This window comes from Erpetoichthys calabaricus, chromosome 13 (genome assembly GCF_900747795.2).
Source record: "Erpetoichthys calabaricus chromosome 13, fErpCal1.3, whole genome shotgun sequence".
Taxonomy (NCBI): domain Eukaryota; kingdom Metazoa; phylum Chordata; class Cladistia; order Polypteriformes; family Polypteridae; genus Erpetoichthys; species Erpetoichthys calabaricus.
The window spans coordinates 99,729,423-99,738,693 of NC_041406.2; the positions used below are offsets into that span (position 1 = coordinate 99,729,423).

At 43.1% G+C, this 9,271-nt stretch overlaps 1 protein-coding gene across 3 annotated transcripts in view; it reads right to left on the bottom strand.

The window, feature by feature from the left end:
• The window catches only part of LOC114663524 (regulator of G-protein signaling 22), a 138,693-nt gene that overhangs the window by 53,871 nt on the left and 75,551 nt on the right, over nt 1-9,271 (bottom strand). The window lies entirely within an intron of this gene.

Consider the following 9,271-nt stretch of genomic DNA (forward strand, 5'->3'; position numbering starts at 1 on the left):
TAAAAAATAAAAAAACTGAGAAAGCACATGTACATAAGTATTCACAGCCTTTGCCATGAAGCTCGAAATTGAGCTCAGGTGCATCCTGTTTCTCCTGATCATCCTTGAGATGTTTCTGCAGCTTAATTGGAGTCCACCTGTGGTAAATTCAGTTGATTGGACATGATTTGGAAAGGCACACACCTATCTATATAAGGTCCCACAGTTGACAGTTCATGTCAGAGCACAAACCAAGCATGAAGTCAAAGGAATTGTCTCGAGGCACAAATCTTGGGAAGGTTACAGAAAAATTTCTGCTGCTTTGAAGGTCCCAATGAGCACAGTGGCCTCCATCATCCATAAGTGGAAGAAGTTCAAAACCACCAGGACTCTTCCCAGAGCTGGCTGGCCATCTAAATTGAGCGATAGGGGAAGAAGGGCGTTAGTCATGGAGGTGACCAAGAACCCGATAGTCACTCTGTCAGAGTTCCAGAGGTCCTCTGTGGAGAGAGGAGAACCTTCCAGAAGGATAACCATCTCTGCAGCAATCCACCAATCAGGCCTATATGGTAGAGTGGCCAGACGGAAGCCACTCCTTAGTAAAAGGCACATGGCAGCCCGCCTGGAGTTTGCCAAAAGGCACCTGAAGGACTCTCAGACCATGAGAAAGAAAATTCTCTGGTCTGATGAGACAAGTATTGAACTCTTTGGTTTGAATGCCAGGCGTCACGTTTGGAGGAAACCAGGCACCGCTCATCACCAGGCCAATACCATCCCTACAGTGAAGCATGGTGGTGGCAGCATCATGTCGTTGGGATGTTTTTCTGCGGCAGGGACTGGGAGACTAGTCAGGATAAAGGGAAAGATGACTGCAGTAATGTAGAGAGACATCCTGGATGAAAACCTGCTCCAGAGCGCTCTTGACCTCAGACTGGGGCGATGGTTCATCTTTCAGCAGGACAACGACCCTAAGCACACAGCCAAGATATCAAAGGAGTGGCTTCAGGACAACTCTGTGAATGTCCTTGAGTGGCCCAGCCAGAGCCCAGACTTGAATCCGATTGAACATCTTGGACAGATCTTAAAATGGCTGTGCACCGACGCTTCCCATCCAACCTGATGGAGCTTGAGAGGTGCTGCAAAGAGGAATGGGCAAAACTGGCCAAGGATAGGTGTGCCAAGCTTGTGGCATCATATTCAAAAAGACTTGAGGCTGTAATTGCTGCCAAAAGTGCCTCGACAAAGTATTGAGCAAAGGCTGTGAATACTTATGTACAAGTGATTTCTCAGTTTTTTTATTTTTAATAAATTTGCAAAAACCTCGAGTAAACTTTTTTCACATTGTCATTATGGGGTGTTGTGTGTACAATTCTGAGGAAAAAAATGAATTTAATCCATTTTGGAATAAGGCTGTAACATAACAAAATGTGGAAGAAGTGATGCGCTGTGAATACTTTCCAGATGCACTGTAGCAGTCATTTTAAACTTTGTGATAATCTGATTAACACAATGCACTGCAAGCATTTTTTATTTCTGTATCTAACGTATCCCAAGGACCATGGTATAAAACAGTGTTTTCAAATATTCCTGCTGCAACAATTAATTCCAGTGTAAGTGCTAGTTAAATCAAAGCTAAAAACTAAAAAGTTCTTATCTCCACAATAAACCGAAAGGGTTTTGTATGATATAACTGTTTTTTTGGGCATGATGACATTACCTGTATCTACTCAAAAACGCCATCTAAAGTTGGACATCTCTAGAACTATTAACTATATAAAATCTTTTGCCAAGTACCACATTAAAACAAAAAATGCCACATTTTCAAGTCAGCAAAAGTATAGAAAAATGTGCTAATTTGGGAAAAGAGAAAAGTCACAAGGTAGGTGTGTATCATGTTGCTCACCTCTGTACAAAAATAAACTTTGTAGTTCAACAGGCAGCACCTCACAAATGACAGCAAGCTGAAAAAACTAGTGCTCTCAAACTCCTTACACAACACAAAGTGTTAAACATTATTTTAACACAAAATTTTTATAACTTTTCAGAAATGTTAGGCTGCATTTGTGCCACATACAATTACTTTATGCTATGAAAGCAATCTAGCATTAAGACTTTCCACTGAGATACAATATCTGAATTGCTTTGATCTACATTAGGCAAGAACTTTAAAGAAAACCTTTCCACAAAATGAAATATGGGGCCAACACAGTGGTGTACCATTTAGCCCTGCAGATTCACAACTCCAAGATGCGCCATTTGAATTTTTGCTCAAACCTTATGTGGAGTTTGAACTTTACTCACAAGTACATGTTGACTTTCTAACCCAAACCCAGGAACTCCAGGACTTCCTCCACGTACCATGTTAGGTAGCATTCTCTAAAGAATCCTGGGAAAGAAACTGTAGGTGTGCACACAATTGTACCCTGAGAAAGATCCAGAGTTGGTTACTGCCTTGTGCGGTTAAAACAGGCTCAAATCCCCTGAAACTGGATTAAGCGGATTCAAAAACTAGATTAGAATTAGACTGATAGATAGACTGATAATACAACATGTGGTATCTTATTAGTGTGAACATTGTGCAACTGATGATTTATTATGAAGCTATACAGATAAAGCAAGAACATTTTCTCTCCAACTTTGGCATTACTAGGGCTCTTCCTCAGTAACTATAGGACACAATAATATGGAATCCACATCAAAACAAGACAAATGAAGTTGCACAGTGTAGGTTATTTAGTGTTGTCAAATTCTAAAGCTGTCAGTGGAAAATTAAAATAAAGTATAATTATACAGCAAATGCAGTGTACTACAGTGTAATGTGTCCACTATGTCTGTATACAAAACAAAACAGTGATAATTAATAAATAAGGGCAGTAAAGTTTGGCTAACTTGTGATGTTCTTCACACATAATCTTGATAGTTACATCACATTTTCAACAAGTTACTTTTGCAGGCATTCCAAAATACTTCATAAAAAGCTACCTTTCAGTTTATGTCAACAGTCATCCGATTTGCTCTGCATAAGGACTACACATTGAAATTTATTTTCTTTGGTTTACTTAAAGCAAAATGTGTCTAATTTTCACATGCTGCCACAACCTTTTAATAACTCCATTAGTACAAGTACAAGTAAAATGCTTTCCACATGCCAGAGTTTCTGATATTAAAGGTAAGAAAATATAATGAATCAGAAATATGCCTCTGTGTGAAGTATAAATTAGCCATGAAGGGCATCTATCAGCAGGAGTTCAAATATGCTATGATTAGTTCAAACCTAAATTTGAAAAACAAATGGCCTCCTTTGGTCATTGGCAGATTATGGTTTATTGAGGACAGGTGCAGCTACAAAATAAAGTATGAATAGCTGTTCCTGAATTACAAGATATGAAAAAAACAATGTTTAGGTGATCAAAATTCATAGGAAATTAACATTTTCAATTGATTTCTGAATGTAATGTACATTTGTATGTACAGTAATCCCTCGCTATATCGCGCTTCGACTTTCGCGGATTTTATATGTAAGCATATTTAAATATATATCGCAGATTTTTTGCTGGTTCGCGGATTTCTGCGGACAATGGGTCTTTTAATTTCTGGTACATGCTTCCTCAGTTGGTTTGCCCAGTTGATTTCATACAAGGGACGCTATTGGCAGATGGCTGAGAAGCTACCCAATCAGAGCATGTATTACGTATTAAATAAAACTCCTCAAATATATTGTGAGCACAGGGGCTGTTCGCACCCCTAGAAGATACGGCCACTCCTCAAAAAACACTGAAAGATTACTTTCACATTGCTCTCTTCCTTGCTGGGCTTAAATGTGGCTGTTTTGTCAAGCGATATGCTTCCTGCATGGTGCTTTGCATACTTAAAAGCTCGAACGGCACGTATTGATTTTTAATTGTTTGTTTTTCTCTGTCTCTCTCTCACTCTCTCTGACATTCTGTGCTCCTTACGGAGGGGGTGTGAGCAGGGGGGGCTGTTCGCACCACTAGACAATACGGACGCTCCTCTAAAAAAAATGCTGAAAGGCTACCTTTACATTGCTCCCTTCCTAGCAGCTGCATTGTCCGGCGGTGCTTCGCATACTTAAAAGCCAAACAGCCCTATTGATTTGATTGTTTGCTTTTTTCTCTCTATCTCTTTGACATTATCTGCTCCTGACGCGCACTCCTTTGAAAAGGAAGATATGTTTGCATTCTTTTAATTGTGAGATGAACTGTCATCTCTGTCTTGTTATGGAGCACAGTATAAAACTTTGAAAAAGAGACAAATGTTTGTTTGCAGTGTTTGAATAAAGTTCCTGTCTCTCTACAACCTCCTGTGTTTCTGTGCAAATCTGTGACCCAAGCATGACAATATAAAAATAACCATATAAACATATGGTTTCTACTTCGTGGAGATACAGACTAACTCAATCCTGAGACCCCATATGGAGTTAAACCAAGGATCTGCATTTCCCTTGCCCGTGAAAGGGTACCCGGGGCCCCACCCTGGAGCCAAGCCCAGGGGAGGGGCTCGCTGGCGAGTGCCTGGTGGCTGGACCTTCGACCACGGGGCCCAGTCGGGCTCAGCCTGAAGGAGCAACGTGGTTCCGTTCTCTTGTGGGCCCACCACCAAGGGAGGCCATAGGGGTCAGGTGCAATGTGATATGGGTGGCAGCCGAAGGCGGGAACTCTGGCGTTCTGACCCTCGGTTGCCGAAACTGGCTCTTGGGACATGGAATGTTACCTCTCTGGCAAGGAAGAAGCCTGAACTGGTGCAAGAGGTTGAGAGGTACCGGCTAGATATAGTCGGGCTCACTTCTACGCATGGTCTGGGCTCTGGAACCATTCCTCTTGAGAGAGGCTGGATTTTGTTAAACTCTGGAGTTGCTGTGGGTGAGAGGCGTCGGGCAAGGGCGGGCTTGCTTATGGCCCTCCAACTCGAGGACTGCACATTGGGGTTCACCCCATTGGACGAGAGGTTTGCTTCCCTGCACCTTTGAGTTGGGGGAAGGACTCTGACTGTTGTTTGCACTTATGCGCCAAACAGCAGTTCAGAGTACCCAGCCTTCTTGGAGTCCCTGGAAGAGGCGCTGTGAGGCGCAGCTCCTGGGGACTCTATCGTCCTGCTGGGAGACTTAAACGCTCACATCGGCAACAACAGTGAAACCTGGAGAGATGTGATTGAGAGGAACGGCCTCCCTGATCTAAACTCGAATGGTGTTCAGTTGTTGGACTTCTGTGCTGGCCATGAATTGTCCATAATGAACATCATGTTCGAGCATAAGGGTGTCCATAAGTGCACTTGGCGCCAGGATACCCAAGGTCGCAGCTCGATGATTGACTTTGTAATCGTGTCATCTGATCTGCGACCTTATGTCTTGGACACTCGGGTGAAGAGAGGGGCTGAGCTATCAACTGATCACCACCTGGTGGTAAGTTGGATCAGATGGCAGGAGAGGCTGCCGGACAGACCAGGCAGACCCAAACGTATAATGAGGGTCTGCTGGGAACATCTGGCAGAGGAACCAGTCAGAAAGATCTTTAACTACCACCTCCGGCAGAACTTCAACCTCATTCCGAGGGAGGCGAAGGACATTGAGTCTGAATGGGCCATGCTCCGAGCCTCCATTGTCGAAGCAGCACAACGGAGTTGTGGCCGCAAGGTTGTTGGTGCCTCTCGTGGCGGCAATCCACAAACACAGTGGTGGACACCTATGGTTCGAGAGGCTGTCAAGCTGGAGAAAGAGTCCTATCGGGTCTGGTTGACCAGTGGGACTCCAGAGGCAGCTGAGGGGTACCGGCGGGCCAAGCGTGTGGCGGCATCGGTTGTTGCAGAGGCAAAAACTCGGGCATGGGAGGAGTTTGGGGAAGCCATGGAAAACAACTTTTGGTCGGCACTGAAAACGTTCTGGCAAACCGTCAAGCGCCTCAGGAGGGGAAAGCGGTGCTCCACCAACACTGTGTATTGTGGGGATAGGGCCCTGATGACTTCAACTGCAGACGTTATTGACCGGTGGAAGGAATACTTTAAGGATCTTCTCAGTCCCACCAGCATGTTTTCCTTAGAGGAAGCAGAGCTGGAGGACTCCGGGGGGGGGGGGGGGGGGGGGGGGCCGGTCCATAACAGGGGCCGAGGTCGCCAAGGTAGTTAAAAAGCTCCAAGGTGGCGGGGCCCCTGGGGTGGCTCTGGATGTTGTGGGGCTGTCCTGGTTGACATGTCTCTGCAGCATCGCATGGACATAGGAGGCAGTGCCTCTGGATTGGCAAACCGGGGTGGTGGTCCCCCTTTTTAAGAAGGTTGACCGAAGGATGTGCTCCAACTATAGGGGGATCACACTCCTCAGCCTCCCCGGTACGGTCTATTCAGGGGTGCTGGAGAAGAGAGTTCGGTCGATGGTCGAATCTAGGATTCAAGAGGAACAATGCAGATTCTGCCAGGATCCTGGAGGAGGCATGGTAAATTGCCCAACCAGTCCACATGTGTTTTGTGGATTTGGAGAAGGCTTTCAACCGTGTTCTTCGAAGCATCCTGTGGGGTGTGCTCCAAGAGTATGGGGTACAAGGCTCGTTGTTATGAGCCGTTCAGTCCCTGTACAGGAGGAGCAGGAGCTTGGTCTGCATTGCCGGTAATAAGTCGGACTCGTTTCCTGTTGAGGTTGGACTCCGCCAGAGCTGCCCTTTGTCACCGATTCTGTTCATAAGTTATATGGACAGAATTTCTAGGCGCAGCCAAGGAACGGAGGGGGTCTAGTTCGGTGACCTCAGAATCTTGTCTCTGCTATTTGCGGATGACGTGGTTCTGTTGGCTTCATTGGACAGTGACCTCCAGCTCTCACTGGAGCGGTTCGCAGCCGAGTGTGAAGCGGCAGGGATGAGAGTCAGCACCTTTAAATCCGAGGCCATGTTTCTCAGCTGGAAAAGGGTGGAATGCTCTCTCCGGGTTGGGAACACATTACTGCCTCAAGTGGAGGAGTTCAAGTATATCGGGGTCTTGTTCACGAGTGAGGGAAGAATGGAGTGGGAGGACGACAGACTGATCGGTGTGGCATCTGTAGTAATACGGGCTCTGCAACGGTCCATTGTGGTGAAGAGAGAGCTGAGCCAAAAGGCGAGGCTGTCGATTTACCAGTCGATCTACGTTCCTACCCTCACCTATGGCCACGAGCTTTGGGTAGTGACCGAAAGAGCAAGATCGTGAATACAAGCGGCCGAAATGAGTTTTCTCCGCAGGGTGGCTGGACTTTCTCTTAGAAATAGGGTGAGGAGTTCAGTTATCCGGGAGAAACTCGGAGTAGAGGAGTCGCTGCTCCTCCGCATTGAGAGGAGTCAGTTGAGGTGGTTCGGGCATCTGGTTAGGATGCATCCTGGACGCCTCCCTGGGGGGGTGTTCAGGGCATGCCCCACTGGGAGAAGGCCACAGGGCAGACCCAGGACACGCTGGAAGGATTATATCTCCCAGCTGGCCTTAGAATGGCTTGGGGTCCTCCCAGAGGAGCTGGAGGAGGTGGCCGGGGAGAGGGAGGTCTGGGCTTCCCTGCTTAGGCTACTGCCCCCGCGACCCGACCTCGGATAAGTGGTGGATAATGGATGGATGGATGGATGGATTTCAGTTTATTATTTAAACACCTTTGACAGGTTTCTCTATGCCAATAAATGCTCAATTCAGTACATAAACTATGAGGCAGTATTTCATAATTTACTAAAATTTCTAGGATACTGAGGCTAATGCAAAAATAGATTTGCTAAAATTAGAATATTTGAAAAATTTAGACAAAACCAGGACATTCGCCCCAAAAAAAGTTTGCCAGACCTATTGACTTAAACCCCTCAAAATAACATCAAGTCTAGTTTTGAAGGTCTCTACAGTCCCAGATACCATTAACAAGTTTCCAGCTGTGACCCTGTGTTCTTCTTTAACTCACTTTCAAGTAAAAGTCTCAATCCACTGTAATAATAACCTTCATAGTTTTAAACACTTCAATCATGTCACCTCTTAATTCTGTTTTGCTTAAAATAAATGCTAAGCTCTTTTATTCTTTCCTCTTAATTCATACTGTATAGTCCTGGAACTGGCTTAGTCACTCTTCTCTGGTCTTTTTCTACCACTTCTATGTTTTTTTTTTTGTAGCTTGGAGACCAAAACTGTACACAGTACTTCAGATAATGACGCACCTTTGTTAAAATGCTAAAGCATAATCTCCATGAACCTGTTCTCCACATATCTATACTAACTAGCAAAATACCCGCGCTTCGCAGCGGAGAAGTAGTGTGTTAAAGAGGTTATGAAAAAAAAAAAGGAAACATTTTAAAAATAACGTAACATGATTGTCAATGTAATTGTGTTGTCATTGTTATGAGTGTTGCTGTCTTTTATATATATATATATATATATATAATATACACACATAAACATATATATACATATATATACATATCTACATATACACATATCTACATATACATACGTATATACACATATACACATCCACATAAACATATATATATACATATACAAATTTACATATCTACACATATATATATATATATATATATATATATATATATATATATAAAAATATAGACATACATATATACATTCACATATATATATATATATATATATATATATATATATATATATATATATATATACATACACACTGTATATATACATATCTACTTATTGGCTCCTGTATTTAGGATATAGCGGGTTGGATAATGGACGGATGGACATCTGTATGCATAGCCGTATTTGCCCGTTTTCGTTTTTTTTCTTTGTTCAGTAAAATTTCAGTAAACCCGGAGCTTGTCAGTTCAAATCCTGGTACTGACACCACTGTGTGACCCTGAGGAAGTCACTTCACCTGCCTGTGCTGCAAAAAACAAAAGTAATGTAACAAATTGTACCTCAGATGTTGTAAGTTGGTGGAATAAAGGCATAAGTAAAATAGATAAATATGTATTATACACATAGGAAGTATTCATTTATTTTCAGTTAAGTCATCTGCAGCAAACTTTTATAAATGAGGGTTTCTCATTTTTAGATAGTGCAAACTGTTTCTTCTTCATTTACGTTTTCTCTTGGAGAGCTTTTTTCATTTCATTGAAAATGAAAGCAGCAGCTGCCAAAATATGTAGCTTTCTTATTAATTTTTCAACATTGTGAAAAATAAAAGTATAAAGTAACATAAAAGGTTTAAATACTGGTTATCATTTTACACTAAAATATTACTAAAGAGATACAAAAAAAGTAAAATGGATATGTTCTTTTTCCTTAAGGAGATTAAATATTACTGAAGAAAGAA